Below are 20,852 nucleotides of genomic sequence, written 5' to 3'. Positions count from 1 at the left end.
CCCAGTGTTAGCGATTTCATTATTAACTGGAAACCTGAATGAAAAGCAGGCTTGCGGGCACCTCATGTGGTCGTGGGGGCTACCATGTACTGTGTACTATGTACATACTGCTTGCCTGCTGTAATTCCAACAACAACAACTGCTAAAATACTGCTTCAGTAGCCAAACAGACCTGGCAGCTACTATGGTGTGTTCAAGAACCACCAAACATTGTGAAATTTTGCCGCTTAACAAAAACAACATCATCAGTGAAGCATAAATACATAAAATGGGGGTATTTTTTCAACAGTGGTATATGTATGTTGTACATATGACCTGTATTATCACATATTTGTAAATTGTTACTGACTTATGCTGAATGAGATAAAAATACCTTCTTTTTGGAGAACAATTAAAAAATGTGTAAATGCTGAACCGTAAATGTGTGGTGAAAGAACACTGGAAGTCTTTGGTGGCTTTTGTTTGTCAAAGTGGGTTGGTGGGGATGAATGGGAGAGCCTCGTCACATCACTAACAGCTGACACACACACACACTTTCATTGAACACCACTTCCTCCCCCAGCAAAAAGGAGGATGTACTGCCATTGATCGCTGTAGTACCACTCACAGTCTTCAAGCTTTTCTGAGCTTTTCTGCTCCAGATTGGATCTCTTGGTCTGTGGCTGCCAGCGCTGGAGGTCCAGATAAGTCCTTTTCTGTGGCACCTGGATGCTGGAGGTCCAGATAAGTCCTTTTCTGTGGCACCTGGATGCTGGAGGTCCAGATAAGTCCTTTTCTGTGGCCGATAGTGAGTCAGTGGGTGGGCACCTGGAGATGCTGTTGGTGCAGATTTCTTCGGAAGATGTATCTTCTGTCAAATGAAGAGTAAGCACTGCCATGTATAAAGGCATCGTATGGATGTCTATACTGTGAGGTGGCACTTGCTACAGGAAATTGGGTGAAGTAGATCCCTACTGATTTGTGCTTTGGCATTCGCACTCCCATTTTCTTTTCTCTGATTTGAATTGTAAATAATTCCACTTTTTGATGGTAACCAGAAGGAGGTTTGATGGCACTATCTGCAGGGGAAACAATGAGTGCTGCAGCTATGAATCCAGCAGAGGTCGCTGTGACTCCACATGTTCGAGCAGGAAGATGTGATGTTTTGTCTTCTCTTCACGATGATGATTCATGTCTGATCAGCCCGAAACCTGAAGTGTCACATGGTTAAGTTGGCAGATGATCCTCCACTGATGACAATGAAGCTACATACAGAAGCCAGGTGGAACACAACAGGAAGAAGACCAAGGAGATGATTGTGGACTTAATGTGGAACAAACATGGTCCTCTCGCTCTGGACATGGGTGGAGCAGATGTGGAAGTGGTTACCACTTTCAAGTACCTGGGGGTCCACCTCAACCAAGACCTCACCTGAAGCAACACCTGTGGTCTGGTTCGGAGGTCAATCATTTTATCTCATAATTCAAATGTTTCTCCGCGGTGGAATGCTTGGTATAAATGCGCACGTTTCTATCACTGTATCTTCAATAGAGCCATTTCATTCATATGCTATTTATTTTTCAGGCTGATCTCATTTCATCAAAATCAATGCAGATATGAATCCACCCTGTGTGGTCTGCTGGGAGGAAATCAATTTCTAAGGCAGGAGATACGCGATCCTCACTGGCTTGTGTGTGTGTGTGTGTGTGTGTGTATCACTGGGAAGCTGGTGAAATACGATTGTGAATTCTGGGCTCCATCAATTTCCAAGAGCGGCTGCTGATGGCGCTGTGTCAGCCAATCATGTGGCTTTATGACTGCGAACTCATCACTCACCTCATCCTGACATCAAATATTGATTGGCTCACAGCGAGGGCAACGATGGACGGATGAGTGGCCAGAAAGACAGATGTGGTGAGGAGGAAGCTAACGTCATGAATGTACTGAATGTTCCTCATGTGTGACAGCAGCCTGAAATGATGAAGCAGACAAAACCAAAAGCTGGAAGTGAACTAACATTTCATCGAACACCACACCAGCACAGAAGGAATCCAAATGACAATACTCTCTTTTTCTCACGTTACTTCCTCGAGGAGATCACGAAACATTCATCTCATTTTTTTACACTAATGCTCCTTTTTGTGATTCACAATCTGAACCCGAACCCTAAGCCTGAACCAGGACGACAGGTAGTTGAAGAATCCCGTTTCACTGACTCACGAGTACCTGACGAAGACTCCCGTTTCACTGGTCTCATGCGGACTTGATGAAGACTCGAGTGTCACTGCCTCACATTTAAACAACAAAGACTCGAGTTTCCCTAATTCACAGGTACTGGATGAAGACTGAGTTCCTCACATGCATAGTGTTGCGTATGTGTGAGTTTCTGTGAGGGTGCCTCAAGTGAGGAGTGTAGGGCGGAGCCTACGTCTTCGCCAAAGTCAAGCTGGATAGGCTCCAACTTTGTACAGAGAAGGGATGAGTTGAGTACGTATAAGAGAATAGCAGTTACATTGTATGTACTTTATTTATCCCACAGCGGGGACATTCACTTGTTACAGCAGCAAGCAAGATACGCAAGTAAAGAATACATAGTGACTACAACATGGTTCAGGTGGTGCAGGTGTTGTAGAGCCTGACAGCGGTCGGTATGAAGGACCTGCGGAACCTGATGATGTGAGTACATTTAAGAGTATAGCAGTTACTTGATGATGTGAGTACGTATGAGAGTATAGCAGTTACTTGATGATGTGAGTACGTATGAGAGTATAGCAGTTACATGATGATGTGAGTACGTATGAGAGTATAGCAGTTACATGATGATGTGAGTACATTTAAGAGTATAGCAGTTACTTGATGATGTGAGTACATATAAGAGTACAGCAGTTACATGATGATGTGAGTACGTATGAGAGTATAGCAGTTACATGATGATGTGAGTACGTATGAGAGTATAGCAGTTACTTGATGATGTGAGTACGTATGAGAGTATAGCAGTTACTTGATGATGTGAGTACGTATGAGAGTATAGCAGTTACATGATGATGTGAGTACGTATGAGAGTATAGCAGTTACATGATGATGTGAGTACGTATGAGAGTATAGCAGTTACATGATGATGTGAGTACATTTAAGAGTATAGCAGTTACTTGATGATGTGAGTACGTATGAGAGTATAGCAGTTACTTGATGATGTGAGTACGTATGAGAGTATAGCAGTTACATGATGATGTGAGTACGTATGAGAGTATAGCAGTTACATGATGATGTGAGTACATTTAAGAGTATAGCAGTTACTTGATGATGTGAGTACGTATGAGAGTATAGCAGTTACATGATGATGTGAGTACGTATGAGAGTATAGCAGTTACATGATGATGTGAGTACGTATGAGAGTATAGCAGTTACATGATGATGTGAGTACATTTAAGAGTATAGCAGTTACTTGATGATGTGAGTACGTATGAGAGTATAGCAGTTACATGATGATGTGAGTACGTATGAGAGTATAGCAGTTACATGATGATGTGAGTACATTTAAGAGTATAGCAGTTACTTGATGATGTGAGTACATATAAGAGTACAGCAGTTACATGATGATGTGAGTACGTATGAGAGTATAGCAGTTACATGATGATGTGAGTACGTATGAGAGTATAGCAGTTACTTGATGATGTGAGTACGTATGAGAGTATAGCAGTTACTTGATGATGTGAGTACGTATGAGAGTATAGCAGTTACATGATGATGTGAGTACGTATGAGAGTATAGCAGTTACATGATGATGTGAGTACGTATGAGAGTATAGCAGTTACATGATGATGTGAGTACATTTAAGAGTATAGCAGTTACTTGATGATGTGAGTACGTATGAGAGTATAGCAGTTACTTGATGATGTGAGTACGTATGAGAGTATAGCAGTTACATGATGATGTGAGTACGTATGAGAGTATAGCAGTTACATGATGATGTGAGTACATTTAAGAGTATAGCAGTTACTTGATGATGTGAGTACGTATGAGAGTATAGCAGTTACATGATGATGTGAGTACGTATGAGAGTATAGCAGTTACATGATGATGTGAGTACGTATGAGAGTATAGCAGTTACATGATGATGTGAGTACATTTAAGAGTATAGCAGTTACTTGATGATGTGAGTACGTATGAGAGTATAGCAGTTACTTGATGATGTGAGTACGTATGAGAGTATAGCAGTTACATGATGATGTGAGTACGTATGAGAGTATAGCAGTTACATGATGATGTGAGTACGTATGAGAGTATAGCAGTTACATGATGATGTGAGTACATTTAAGAGTATAGCAGTTACTTGATGATGTGAGTACGTATGAGAGTATAGCAGTTACATGATGATGTGAGTACATTTAAGAGTATAGCAGTTACTTGATGATGTGAGTACGTATGAGAGTATAGCAGTTACTTGATGATGTGAGTACGTATGAGAGTATAGCAGTTACATGATGATGTGAGTACGTATGAGAGTATAGCAGTTACATGATGATGTGAGTACATTTAAGAGTATAGCAGTTACTTGATGATGTGAGTACATATAAGAGTACAGCAGTTACATGATGATGTGAGTACGTATGAGAGTATAGCAGTTACATGATGATGTGAGTACGTATGAGAGTATAGCAGTTACTTGATGATGTGAGTACGTATGAGAGTATAGCAGTTACTTGATGATGTGAGTACGTATGAGAGTATAGCAGTTACATGATGATGTGAGTACGTATGAGAGTATAGCAGTTACATGATGATGTGAGTACGTATGAGAGTATAGCAGTTACATGATGATGTGAGTACATTTAAGAGTATAGCAGTTACTTGATGATGTGAGTACGTATGAGAGTATAGCAGTTACTTGATGATGTGAGTACGTATGAGAGTATAGCAGTTACATGATGATGTGAGTACGTATGAGAGTATAGCAGTTACATGATGATGTGAGTACATTTAAGAGTATAGCAGTTACTTGATGATGTGAGTACGTATGAGAGTATAGCAGTTACATGATGATGTGAGTACGTATGAGAGTATAGCAGTTACATGATGATGTGAGTACGTATGAGAGTATAGCAGTTACATGATGATGTGAGTACATTTAAGAGTATAGCAGTTACTTGATGATGTGAGTACGTATGAGAGTATAGCAGTTACATGATGATGTGAGTACGTATGAGAGTATAGCAGTTACATGATGATGTGAGTACATTTAAGAGTATAGCAGTTACTTGATGATGTGAGTACATATAAGAGTACAGCAGTTACATGATGATGTGAGTACGTATGAGAGTATAGCAGTTACATGATGATGTGAGTACGTATGAGAGTATAGCAGTTACTTGATGATGTGAGTACGTATGAGAGTATAGCAGTTACTTGATGATGTGAGTACGTATGAGAGTATAGCAGTTACATGATGATGTGAGTACGTATGAGAGTATAGCAGTTACATGATGATGTGAGTACGTATGAGAGTATAGCAGTTACATGATGATGTGAGTACATTTAAGAGTATAGCAGTTACTTGATGATGTGAGTACGTATGAGAGTATAGCAGTTACTTGATGATGTGAGTACGTATGAGAGTATAGCAGTTACATGATGATGTGAGTACGTATGAGAGTATAGCAGTTACATGATGATGTGAGTACATTTAAGAGTATAGCAGTTACTTGATGATGTGAGTACGTATGAGAGTATAGCAGTTACATGATGATGTGAGTACGTATGAGAGTATAGCAGTTACATGATGATGTGAGTACGTATGAGAGTATAGCAGTTACATGATGATGTGAGTACATTTAAGAGTATAGCAGTTACTTGATGATGTGAGTACGTATGAGAGTATAGCAGTTACTTGATGATGTGAGTACGTATGAGAGTATAGCAGTTACATGATGATGTGAGTACGTATGAGAGTATAGCAGTTACATGATGATGTGAGTACGTATGAGAGTATAGCAGTTACATGATGATGTGAGTACATTTAAGAGTATAGCAGTTACTTGATGATGTGAGTACGTATGAGAGTATAGCAGTTACATGATGATGTGAGTACATTTAAGAGTATAGCAGTTACTTGATGATGTGAGTACGTATGAGAGTATAGCAGTTACATGATGATGTGAGTACGTATGAGAGTATAGCAGTTACATGATGATGTGAGTACGTATGAGAGTATAGCAGTTACATGATGATGTGAGTACATTTAAGAGTATAGCAGTTACTTGATGATGTGAGTACGTATGAGAGTATAGCAGTTACTTGATGATGTGAGTACGTATGAGAGTATAGCAGTTACATGATGATGTGAGTACGTATGAGAGTATAGCAGTTACATGATGATGTGAGTACATTTAAGAGTATAGCAGTTACTTGATGATGTGAGTACATATAAGAGTACAGCAGTTACATGATGATGTGAGTACGTATGAGAGTATAGCAGTTACATGATGATGTGAGTACGTATGAGAGTATAGCAGTTACATGATGATGTGAGTACATTTAAGAGTATAGCAGTTACTTGATGATGTGAGTACGTATGAGAGTATAGCAGTTACTTGATGATGTGAGTACGTATGAGAGTATAGCAGTTACATGATGATGTGAGTACGTATGAGAGTATAGCAGTTACATGATGATGTGAGTACATTTAAGAGTATAGCAGTTACTTGATGATGTGAGTACGTATGAGAGTATAGCAGTTACATGATGATGTGAGTACGTATGAGAGTATAGCAGTTACATGATGATGTGAGTACGTATGAGAGTATAGCAGTTACATGATGATGTGAGTACGTATGAGAGTATAGCAGTTACATGATGATGTGAGTACATTTAAGAGTATAGCAGTTACTTGATGATGTGAGTACGTATGAGAGTATAGCAGTTACTTGATGATGTGAGTACGTATGAGAGTATAGCAGTTACATGATGATGTGAGTACGTATGAGAGTATAGCAGTTACATGATGATGTGAGTACGTATGAGAGTATAGCAGTTACATGATGATGTGAGTACATTTAAGAGTATAGCAGTTACTTGATGATGTGAGTACGTATGAGAGTATAGCAGTTACATGATGATGTGAGTACATTTAAGAGTATAGCAGTTACTTGATGATGTGAGTACGTATGAGAGTATAGCAGTTACATGATGATGTGAGTACGTATGAGAGTATAGCAGTTACATGATGATGTGAGTACGTATGAGAGTATAGCAGTTACATGATGATGTGAGTACATTTAAGAGTATAGCAGTTACTTGATGATGTGAGTACGTATGAGAGTATAGCAGTTACTTGATGATGTGAGTACGTATGAGAGTATAGCAGTTACATGATGATGTGAGTACGTATGAGAGTATAGCAGTTACATGATGATGTGAGTACATTTAAGAGTATAGCAGTTACTTGATGATGTGAGTACATATAAGAGTACAGCAGTTACATGATGATGTGAGTACGTATGAGAGTATAGCAGTTACATGATGATGTGAGTACGTATGAGAGTATAGCAGTTACATGATGATGTGAGTACGTATGAGAGTATAGCAGTTACATGATGATGTGAGTACATTTAAGAGTATAGCAGTTACTTGATGATGTGAGTACGTATGAGAGTATAGCAGTTACATGATGATGTGAGTACGTATGAGAGTACAGCAGTTACATGATGATGTGAGTACGTATGAGAGTATAGCAGTTACATGATGATGTGAGTACGTATGAGAGTACAGCAGTTACATGATGATGTGAGTACGTATGAGAGTATAGCAGTTACATGATGATGTGAGTATGTATGAGAGTACAGCAGTTACATGATGATGTGAGTACGTATGAGAGTATAGCAGTTACTTGATGATGTGAGTACGTATGAGAGTATAGCAGTTACATGATGATGTGAGTACGTATGAGAGTATAGCAGTTACATGATGATGTGAGTACGTATGAGAGTATAGCAGTTACATGATGATGTGAGTACGTATGAGAGTACAGCAGTTACATGATGATGTGAGTACGTATGAGAGTATAGCAGTTACATGATGATGTGAGTACGTATGAGAGTATAGCAGTTACTTGATGATGTGAGTACGTATGAGAGTACAGCAGTTACATGATGATGTGAGTACGTATGAGAGTATAGCAGTTACTTGATGATGTGAGTACGTATGAGAGTATAGCAGTTACTTGATGATGTGAGTACGTATGAGAGTATAGCAGTTACATGATGATGTGAGTACGTATGAGAGTATAGCAGTTACTTGATGATGTGAGTACGTATGAGAGTATAGCAGTTACTTGATGATGTGAGTACGTATGAGAGTATAGCAGTTACATGATGATGTGAGTACGTATGAGAGTACAGCAGTTACATGATGATGTGAGTACGTATGAGAGTATAGCAGTTACTTGATGATGTGAGTACGTATGAGAGTATAGCAGTTACATGATGATGTGAGTACGTATGAGAGTACAGCAGTTACATGATGATGTGAGTACGTATGAGAGTATAGCAGTTACTTGATGATGTGAGTACGTATGAGAGTACAGCAGTTACATGATGATGTGAGTACGTATGAGAGTATAGCAGTTACTTGATGATGTGAGTACGTATGAGAGTACAGCAGTTACATGATGATGTGAGTACGTATGAGAGTATAGCAGTTACTTGATGATGTGAGTACATATAAGAGTATAGCAGTTACATGATGATGTGAGTACGTATGAGAGTATAGCAGTTACATGATGATGTGAGTACGTATGAGAGTACAGCAGTTACATGATGATGTGAGTACGTATGAGAGTACAGCAGTTACTTGATGATGTGAGTACGTATGAGAGTATAGCAGTTACATGATGATGTGAGTACATTTAAGAGTATAGCAGTTACATGATGATGTGAGTACGTATGAGAGTACAGCAGTTACATGATGATGTGAGTACGTATGAGAGTATAGCAGTTACATGATGATGTGAGTACGTATGAGAGTATAGCAGTTACATGATGATGTGAGTACGTATGAGAGTACAGCAGTTACATGATGATGTGAGTACGTATGAGAGTATAGCAGTTACATGATGATGTGAGTATGTATGAGAGTACAGCAGTTACATGATGATGTGAGTATGTATGAGAGTATAGCAGTTACTTGATGATGTGAGTACGTATGAGAGTATAGCAGTTACATGATGATGTGAGTACGTATGAGAGTATAGCAGTTACATGATGATGTGAGTACGTATGAGAGTATAGCAGTTACATGATGATGTGAGTACGTATGAGAGTACAGCAGTTACATGATGATGTGAGTACGTATGAGAGTACAGCAGTTACATGATGATGTGAGTACGTATGAGAGTATAGCAGTTACTTGATGATGTGAGTACGTATGAGAGTATAGCAGTTACTTGATGATGTGAGTACGTATGAGAGTATAGCAGTTACATGATGATGTGAGTACGTATGAGAGTATAGCAGTTACTTGATGATGTGAGTACATATAAGAGTATAGCAGTTACATGATGATGTGAGTACGTATGAGAGTATAGCAGTTACATGATGATGTGAGTACGTATGAGAGTACAGCAGTTACATGATGATGTGAGTACGTATGAGAGTACAGCAGTTACTTGATGATGTGAGTACGTATGAGAGTATAGCAGTTACATGATGATGTGAGTACATTTAAGAGTATAGCAGTTACATGATGATGTGAGTACGTATGAGAGTACAGCAGTTACATGATGATGTGAGTACGTATGAGAGTATAGCAGTTACATGATGATGTGAGTACGTATGAGAGTATAGCAGTTACATGATGATGTGAGTACGTATGAGAGTACAGCAGTTACATGATGATGTGAGTACGTATGAGAGTATAGCAGTTACATGATGATGTGAGTATGTATGAGAGTACAGCAGTTACATGATGATGTGAGTACGTATGAGAGTATAGCAGTTACTTGATGATGTGAGTACGTATGAGAGTATAGCAGTTACATGATGATGTGAGTACGTATGAGAGTATAGCAGTTACATGATGATGTGAGTACGTATGAGAGTATAGCAGTTACATGATGATGTGAGTACGTATGAGAGTACAGCAGTTACATGATGATGTGAGTACGTATGAGAGTACAGCAGTTACATGATGATGTGAGTACGTATGAGAGTATAGCAGTTACATGATGATGTGAGTACGTATGAGAGTATAGCAGTTACTTGATGATGTGAGTACGTATGAGAGTACAGCAGTTACATGATGATGTGAGTACGTATGAGAGTATAGCAGTTACTTGATGATGTGAGTACGTATGAGAGTATAGCAGTTACTTGATGATGTGAGTACGTATGAGAGTATAGCAGTTACTTGATGATGTGAGTACGTATGAGAGTATAGCAGTTACTTGATGATGTGAGTACGTATGAGAGTATAGCAGTTACATGATGATGTGAGTACGTATGAGAGTACAGCAGTTACATGATGATGTGAGTACGTATGAGAGTATAGCAGTTACTTGATGATGTGAGTACGTATGAGAGTATAGCAGTTACATGATGATGTGAGTACGTATGAGAGTACAGCAGTTACATGATGATGTGAGTACGTATGAGAGTATAGCAGTTACTTGATGATGTGAGTACGTATGAGAGTACAGCAGTTACATGATGATGTGAGTACGTATGAGAGTATAGCAGTTACTTGATGATGTGAGTACGTATGAGAGTACAGCAGTTACATGATGATGTGAGTACGTATGAGAGTATAGCAGTTACTTGATGATGTGAGTACATATAAGAGTATAGCAGTTACTTGATGATGTGAGTACGTATGAGAGTATAGCAGTTACATGATGATGTGAGTACGTATGAGAGTACAGCAGTTACATGATGATGTGAGTACGTATGAGAGTACAGCAGTTACTTGATGATGTGAGTACGTATGAGAGTATAGCAGTTACATGATGATGTGAGTACATTTAAGAGTATAGCAGTTACATGATGATGTGAGTACGTATGAGAGTACAGCAGTTACATGATGATGTGAGTACGTATGAGAGTATAGCAGTTACATGATGATGTGAGTACGTATGAGAGTATAGCAGTTACATGATGATGTGAGTACGTATGAGAGTACAGCAGTTACATGATGATGTGAGTACGTATGAGAGTATAGCAGTTACTTGATGATGTGAGTACGTATGAGAGTACAGCAGTTACATGATGATGTGAGTACGTATGAGAGTATAGCAGTTACTTGATGATGTGAGTACGTATTAGAGTACAGCAGTTACATGATGATGTGAGTACGTATGAGAGTATAGCAGTTACTTGATGATGTGAGTACATATAAGAGTATAGCAGTTACATGATGATGTGAGTACGTATGAGAGTATAGCAGTTACATGATGATGTGAGTACGTATGAGAGTACAGCAGTTACATGATGATGTGAGTACGTATGAGAGTACAGCAGTTACTTGATGATGTGAGTACGTATGAGAGTATAGCAGTTACATGATGATGTGAGTACATTTAAGAGTATAGCAGTTACATGATGATGTGAGTACGTATGAGAGTACAGCAGTTACATGATGATGTGAGTACGTATGAGAGTATAGCAGTTACATGATGATGTGAGTACGTATGAGAGTATAGCAGTTACTTGATGATGTGAGTACGTCTGAGAGTACAGCAGTTACATGATGATGTGAGTACGTATGAGAGTATAGCAGTTACTTGATGATGTGAGTACGTATGAGAGTACAGCAGTTACATGATGATGTGAGTACGTATGAGAGTATAGCAGTTACTTGATGATGTGAGTACATATAAGAGTATAGCAGTTACATGATGATGTGAGTACGTATGAGAGTATAGCAGTTACATGATGATGTGAGTACGTATGAGAGTACAGCAGTTACATGATGATGTGAGTACGTATGAGAGTACAGCAGTTACTTGATGATGTGAGTACGTATGAGAGTATAGCAGTTACATGATGATGTGAGTACATTTAAGAGTATAGCAGTTACATGATGATGTGAGTACGTATGAGAGTACAGCAGTTACATGATGATGTGAGTACGTATGAGAGTATAGCAGTTACATGATGATGTGAGTACGTATGAGAGTACAGCAGTTACTTGATGATGTGAGTACGTATGAGAGTACAGCAGTTACATGATGATGTGAGTACGTATGAGAGTATAGCAGTTACTTGATGATGTGAGTACGTATGAGAGTACAGCAGTTACATGATGATGTGAGTACGTATGAGAGTATAGCAGTTACTTGATGATGTGAGTACGTATGAGAGTATAGCAGTTACATGATGATGTGAGTACGTATGAGAGTATAGCAGTTACATGATGATGTGAGTACGTATGAGAGTATAGCAGTTACATGATGATGTGAGTACGTATGAGAGTATAGCAGTTACATGATGATATGAGTACGTATGAGAGTACAGCAGTTACATGATGATGTGAGTACGTATGAGAGTATAGCAGTTACATGATGATGTGAGTACGTATGAGAGTATAGCAGTTACTTGATGATGTGAGTACGTATGAGAGTACAGCAGTTACATGATGATGTGAGTACGTATGAGAGTACAGCAGTTACATGATGATGTGAGTACGTATGAGAGTACAGCAGTTACATGATGATGTGAGTACGTATGAGAGTACAGCAGTTACTTGATGATGTGAGTACGTATGAGAGTACAGCAGTTACTTGATGATGTGAGTACGTATGAGAGTATAGCAGTTACATGATGATGTGAGTACGTATGAGAGTATAGCAGTTACATGATGATGTGAGTACGTATGAGAGTATAGCAGTTACATGATGATATGAGTACGTATGAGAGTACAGCAGTTACATGATGATGTGAGTACGTATGAGAGTATAGCAGTTACATGATGATGTGAGTACGTATGAGAGTATAGCAGTTACTTGATGATGTGAGTACGTATGAGAGTACAGCAGTTACATGATGATGTGAGTACGTATGAGAGTACAGCAGTTACTTGATGATGTGAGTACGTATGAGAGTACAGCAGTTACTTGATGATGTGAGTACGTATGAGAGTACAGCAGTTATACTTCATGTCATCACAGACAACCTCATGTCCTCCATTCACTTGGGGGAGGAAGTCAGGTTGCATGAATGTCACCGTGTTCCATGTGTGTGTGGAGAAGGTGGGGGGTGCACTGGGCTCACGTTTCATCCATTTGTCTCCCATGGCAACGGGGTGGGGAGGGGGGGGGGGGCAGAGAGAGATGGTTTCAAACTCCGGAGGATGTGCTCTTCTCCTCCTCCCTTCACTTCAACTTCTTCCTCTCTCTCTCTCTCTCTCTCATGTCCTCCATCTCTCCTCCTTTCATTGGCATCATGGCGTCACTCTCTGGGGACTATCAGTCATGGAGGCCGTGACGACAGCCAGGCTGTAGGAGGTCATGCTGATGGCAGATGGCTCTTTATCACTGGAGCCCTGCATGGCCTCACCATGACAACCACACACAGCAGGAAGTGACACATCACTCACACACGCCTCACTTTCTCTCTCTCTCTCTGTCCATTTATCTCTCTGTCGCTCTACACATCTAACTCTCTACGTATCTATTGCTCTATGTATCTATTGCTCTACGTATCTATCGCTCTACGTATCTATTTCTCGGTGCATCTATCCCTCTACATAAAGACCTGATCAAAATCTTAAAACCAGTTGAAAAATTGCTAGAATGATCATTTGGATCTTAATGAGGTTTTAAGTAGAGCTACAATATGCAAAACAAGAAGGGGGTGAGACAAAAAGCATTTTGAAAAAGTCATTTATTGAAAATAACAATTCAACTGAAATATGTTGTTAATCAGCTCATCAAAAGTTTAAGGCCTCAGGCTATAAAAGCCAAAATCTGCTAAAAATGATGTAGTGTCATCATTCCCCCTGTCATGCCCTCCTGATGGTGAAGCTAAGAAGCTTTCTCTTTTCCAACGTGGTGGGATTGTGGAGCTGCATAAGCAAGGCCTCTCGCAGCGTGCCATGGCTGCTGAGGTTGGGAGCAGGAAATCAGTCATTCTAAGTTTTTGGAAAGATCCTGAGCATTATGGAACAAAAAAGTTACACCTGCGCTGAGCCGGAGGATCCCATTGGCTGTCATCAAGACACAGGCGGTCTTCCACCCTCATGAAGGTCCTTAGTGGTGTCGACTGCAGTGCAATAACCATCAGACACCAACTGCAGGAAAAGGCTTTAAAAAACAAAAAAGGAATTCAAAGACCTTGTCTCCTTCAAGGCCACAAAAGTGCCCGTTTGGACTTTGCCAGGGAGCATCAAACATGGGACATTGAAAGGTGGAACAAAGTTTTATTCTCTGATGAGAACAAATGTAACTTTGACGGTCCAGATGGCTTCCAACGTTACTGGCATGACAAGGAGATCCCACCTGAGATGTTTTCTACCCGGCACAGTGAGGGGGGTCCATCATGGTCTGGGGTGCTTTTTCATTCAGTGGAACACCGGAGCTTCAGGTGGTGGGGGGTCATCAAACGGATGCAGATGTTGGGGCGGGCATCCCTCATGACTGAGGGCCCTCGTGTGTGTGGTACCAGCTGGGTTCTTCAACAGGACAACGCTGCAGTTCACAATGCTGGCTTGACCAAGGACTTCTTCAGGGAGAATAACATCACTCTTTTGGACCATCCTGATTTCAATCCCATAGAGAACATTTGGGATGGATGGCAAGGGAAGTTTCTAAAAATGGCCATCAGTTCCAGACAGTTGATGGCCTTGGTGAAGCCATCTTCACCACTTGGAGCAATGTTCCCACTAGCCTCCTGGAAACACTGGCATCAAGCATGCCCAAAGCCATTTTGGAAGTGATGACCAAGAACGGTGGAGCTCCTCATTACTGAGTCCTACTGACAACATTTTTGGTTCTGCTTTGGAGAATTTTTTGTTCTTTTTTTGAGCGATGGTCCTAAACTTTTGATCAGCTGATAAACAGCCTATTTCAGTTGAATTGTTGTTTTCAATAAATGACTTTTTCAAAATGCTTTTTGTCTCACCCCCCCTTCTTGTTTTTGCATATTGTAGCTCTACTTAAAACCTCATTAAGATCCAAATGTGCAAAATGATCATTTTAGACATTTTTCAGCTGGTCTGAAGATTTGGATCAGGAGTGTATTTATCTTTTATCTGATTTCTTATTTTTTTGCATGTTTGTCCCACTTAAATGTTTCATATCATCAAACAAATGTAAACATTAGTCAGTGACAACACAACTCAACACTTTATGCAGAATCTTTTTTATTATTAAAAGGGACAGAAAAAATTCCAAACCTACATGGCCCTGTGTGAAAAAGTGATTGCCCCCCATTCAAAAAATAACGAGATGAATTGAGATCTATCAGTGTGGAAAAGGTTATAAAGCCATTTCTAAAGCTTTGGGACTCCAGCCAACCACAGTGAGAGCCATTATCCACAAATGGCCACAACATGGAACAGTGGTGAACCTTCCCAGGAGTGGCCGGCCAACCAAAATGACCCCAAGAGGTCACAAAAGAGCCCACAAGAACATCCAAAGAACCGCAGGCCTCACTTGCCTCAGTTAAGGTCAGTGTTCATGACTCCACCATAAGAAAGACACTGGGCAAAAACTGGTTCCAAGGCCAAAACCACTGCTGAAGAAAAACAACATTAAGGCTCGTCTCAATTTTGCCAGAAAACATCTTGATGATCCCCAAGACCTTTGGGAAAATACTCAAAAGTTGAACTTTTTGGAAGGTGTGTGTCCCATTACATCTGGCGTTTCAGAAAAAGAACATCATAGGGAGAGTAAAATATGGTGGTGGTAGTGTGATGGTCTTCAGGACCTGAAGACTTGCTGTGATAAATGGAAGCAGGAGAATGTCCAACCATCTGTTGGTGACCTCAAGCTGAGAGCAACTTGGGTTCTGCAGCAGGACAATGATCCAAAACACACCAGCAAGTCCACCTCTGAATGGATGAAGACTTTGGAGTGGTCTAGTCCAAGTCCTGACCTGAATCCTATTGAGATGCTGTGGCATGACCTTAAAAAGGAAAAGCCTCCAATGTGGCTGAATGACAACAATTCTGCTAAATTCCTCCCCAGCGCTGGAAGAGACTCATTGCAAGTTGATTGCAGTTGTTGCTGCTAAGGGGGGGCAACCACTTATTAGCTTTAGGGGGCCACCACTTCTTCACACAGGGACATGTAGCTTTGGATGTTTTTATCCTTTCATAATAAAAGGTTCATTTAAAAAGTGCATAAAGTGTTGAGTTGTGTTATTGACTAATATTTACATTTGTAAGATGATATCAAACATTTAGGTGGGACAAAACATGCAAAAATAAAAATAAAGAAATCAGGAAGGGGGCAAACACTATATTTCATGCCAAGAGGGCTCTAATTATGTTCAAAAGTGTATTTAGAAGGTTTTATATCTGCTTTCTATGCTCTAACTATAACTAAATATTTCATTTATACGTATAGATTATTATTATTCCTATATCACAATATCAAGCAATTGATATCATATCACTATCACATTGAATATCCTGTATTTATTTATGCTTTTTACAACATCAGTTTTTTTTAAAGCCCTTGAATTGATTTCTTAAGTCATTATTCAGTTTTCCATGTTCATATTTATTTTCAACCATCTTCTATGCCGCTTATCCTCACCAGGGTTGTGGGGGTATGCTGGAGCCTATCCCAGCTGACTTCAGGCGAGAGGCAGGGTCTACCCTGGACGGGTTGCCAGCCAATAAATGACAAATAAAAAATACTGGCAGTGTTTCAGTTCCTTCTCAGTCAATCAATCTTTCTCAAACTATGGTGGGGGTCAAACAGGACGTGCGCACGTTAGTTGCGTTAAAGAAATAGTGCCATTCAGGGAAACTTGTGAACGTGTTAAAACGTTAACTTTGACAGCCCTAGTCATTTCAGAATATATAGATAGCTGAGCAGACCCTAATCCTAACCTTTAACCCTAAGAGGAGACAGCAGTGTACAGTGTGTGTGTGTGTGTGTGTGTGTAGCCAGCGGTCAGAAATGCCCCCCTCCTCAGAGGAGCTGCTGTCTAAATAGAAAGTGACACTCAGACACTCCAGTGAGTGTCAGGGAGGGAGGAGGGGTGGGGGGTTGGGGGAATGGGGGGCAAGGAAAGGATTCCAACCTTGTTTTGTCTTGTCTTGTCTCAACCAAACACTGAGATGAGTTTTCCTCAACAATTCATTGACACGGTTCCTAAAGAGCAGACGTGATAAGAGACTGAAGCGTCGTGTTCGTATCATCCATGAGCTAAACTATCAACAAGAAAAGCAAAAATGGAAACACAGCAGACTGTTTCTCCTTTGAATAAATGTGGCTTCCTCGCACATCGACATGGATTTCTTTTACTGAGTTTAAAAAATGTCAAATATCAAAAAGGCCCCCAGATCATTTGGATCCTTCTCTAATGATTCACAGGTGGAAGCCAGTGTCACCACCAGGGGCACAGTACCTTTAGCCCCTAGTTTGTCATTCCTGTGCCTTGTGGGCGTGGCTAAGGTTAGGGTCACCACTAATCAATCATATTGGAAGATGAGCCATGAGCGCCACACTGGTCGTCAGGCTGGCGCTAGAGAAAAAAAACAAACAGCAAACATCAGCAGTAATTTCACAGGAATTAAGTCCAAATATTTAGACAAATAAATGTAATTCAACAAGAACAAATTAGGTTGCAGAAAAAGTCACAATGTTACAAGAATAAAGTCTAAATATTATGGGAATTAATTACAGGAAAAAAATTGACATGAAGAAAGCTGAAATAGTTGGAATTAAAAAAACAACAGTAGAAATGCCGTAATTTTACAGAAATAAAGTTCCAATATTAAGACAAACATTTACAATTTTATGACAATACATGTCACCTTAGCAGCATAGAGTTGAAATATTCAGGAAAAAATATAAAATATGAGGACACTGGTGTCTTTAACAGCAGAATAGATAAATCACACTAACTGTGTTATTAGGAGCAACGAGGAGCTGTGTTCAAAGACACCAAGTCATTCACTGTAAGTTGAATTCACGTTTTGAGTGAATTTTCTGGGATTTCCGAGCATACTTGAATACAGTTACAAAGTGAGTGATAAGAATATCCATGTATTGTTTTTCTTTGCATTTCTGTTTATTTAGACCAGAGGTCACCAACCTTTTTGAAAGTGAGCTACTTCATGGGGGCTGATTAATGCAAAGGACTACCGGTTTGATACACACTTCTGAAATAGCCAATTTGCTAAACTTACCTTAAACTATAGGTTATTATAAATTATTAATGATAATCATCTACCCCACTGCAATGCTTATAAAGTTAGCAACATAAACACGCATGCACAAAACATGTCAACTATTAGCAGTACACTAATCACATTGAAATAGCATGCTAACAAGATAATGAATTAGTGGCAATGCTGATGAGGCTAACTTGGCTCAGCAGTTAGCGACCACCTCGACGGCGCGGATGCTTAGTGACAGTGAGGAAATGTCCTGGCAATGACGAATGGACTAGAGAGGTGTTTGGAGTTGGATATACATATTTGGTGTTGGAACTGCACTGCTGTTGATGTGTTCAGGTCACAATAAAGTTATAAAAGTGTCAGACTGTGGGGAGCTACACTGTCCCGCCGTATGTCGTCATAACATTGCTGTGGCTCGCCTTGATGCGCATGTGTCAATTGCGCTAAAAAAATAACGTAACTAATTAAATAAACGAGTTAAGCCCAAGTAAGTATATGCAATATACACTGTATGTGTATATACAAATGACTGTCCAAGAATGATGTCTTGTTTCTAAACATGGTATGTGTGTTTATTCCCATTGAGTCTACAGGGGTCGGAAGCCTTTAGCAACAAAAGAGCCATTTTGCCTCCTCTTCCAGTAAAAAAAAAAAAAATAGTCTGGAGCCGCAAAACATGACACAGCTTATAAAAAAAGTTGTCATCTTTTTTTTTTTTTAATGGTACCTGTTACAGCAACAAAATTCACCAAATATAAGTGAATGTCTTTGCAGTAGGTGCCCTTCATTTTCTGAATCATTTCTTGTTTAGTTTTTAATTTGAAGAATAGATGCTGATATTTTTATGAACGATTCTTTCACGTGTTCATCTGTGAAGGCTTTCCCCCCCTTACGATCTCACGTGCAGCCGAGTGTTGCCAACTTAGCCATTTTCTCGCTAAATCTGGCGACTTTCTAAACCCCCTTGGTGATTTATTTTCCCAAAAGCGACTGGCGACAAACGTAGGGACTGGTATTTGGAGACGTAAAAGTGAAACGTTTTGTTGTGCCCCGCCTCACAGCAGTCACAGGCGGGGTGACACTATCCGCCTCTCCCGGAGTCACCACCTCGGCGATGAGCGTGTCACGAGCTCCCAACACATAGCTACAGCGCGCTTCTCGTTATGAAACATATTGCTATGCTCTCTTAAATTCTATACTTTTATTTTACTGTGCAGTAACTTGCTTCACACTCAACTCTAAACTCGGTCACCTTTTTTTCTCTCCAGTGAGACTCACCAACTAGCCTACCTCCCCTTTCCTTACTCATCCAATCAGCAGTCAGAACGCAGGCTGGACGCATTCACGGACTTGCGGTGAGTCGCAAATTTCAAATTCTATTCGAAATACACTTTCCCTTCTTCGGTGTTAGAGAAAATCATCCAGCTCAGCAAAGGGAGCCGCAACAAGGAGGCTGCGGCTTGCCGACCCTTCCCGTAGACTGCGTGCGTGCGCGCTTTGTGTGTGTGTGTGTGTAAGACAGATGCCTGGCCTAATGGCCTTGCCAGAGGAAGTGGAACATGAAATCCACCAGCCGCCCCAGACAAACACGCACCTTCTTCACTACTGAGTCACCGCTACTAAGGTTGTTTCAAAATAAAACTTTCTTGCTTTGTGTGTAAATGACATGTATAAAATAAGGTTTGTCTGGACTGAAAGTCAATGGAAAAACTTGAATATTTCTTTGACTCTTCCCACTGCTTAGCGATTCAGCACAAATGTGTGGATTTATGGTGAAAAAACATTTTCAACATTTCTTAAAAAAAAAAAAAATAGGCAGGGGGCAGCGAGATCCCGACCTGGGACCAAAAACTAGCCTGCCGTCGCTCAACCTTTCCCCTTCCCTCCATACCGTACCCTTTGGTAAGGGCAGGGAGGACGGGGGTGGGTTTCAAACTTCATTGGGGTCGTTAGGTTGGTTAGGGTTTCATTGGTGTTTGGATGATAGGCACATGACACCTCCAGAGACCTAATCGGCAACACCTTGCATACCAAGTGTGCCCATGTCTTTGAGCCCAGGAAGGGTCCTTCCTCTTGCCCCTTTGCCACTGGCCGCTTCAGAGAATGATCTTGTCTGTCGCAGAGCCCGTCCATGAATGCCAAGGTCTTTCATGAGCTTGCTGGTAGAAGCAGCCACAAAACCTCTGCATACTACTTCAGCTGGATAGACCTTGGCCTTCCATCCTCCTTGTTGTGCATCTGCTGCCAGGTCTGTGTGGCACAGCCTCCTCCTATGGGACTGTGAATCTCTAGGATGTTGACCACCTTTAGTGGAGGGGACCATAGCACTGAGTCTGGCCTGAGGGTGGTGCTTGCAATCTCTAGGGGAAAGATTAGCTGCTTGCTGCATCTTCCATCCCAGGCTGTGGGTCTGAAATGAAGCATTAGAAAAGACATCAAGCAGAGGCGGTGCTTTGGTTTCCTAGGCCAATATCATGATTCACTTTTATTAAAAGCATCATCGCTACAATTCATCATACATGTCTCCAAAA

Source organism: Dunckerocampus dactyliophorus, chromosome 2 (assembly GCF_027744805.1).
Source record: "Dunckerocampus dactyliophorus isolate RoL2022-P2 chromosome 2, RoL_Ddac_1.1, whole genome shotgun sequence".
Lineage (NCBI taxonomy): Eukaryota > Metazoa > Chordata > Actinopteri > Syngnathiformes > Syngnathidae > Dunckerocampus > Dunckerocampus dactyliophorus.
The sequence above is the reverse complement of the archived record's forward strand: the minus strand, read 5'-3'. Positions refer to the sequence as shown.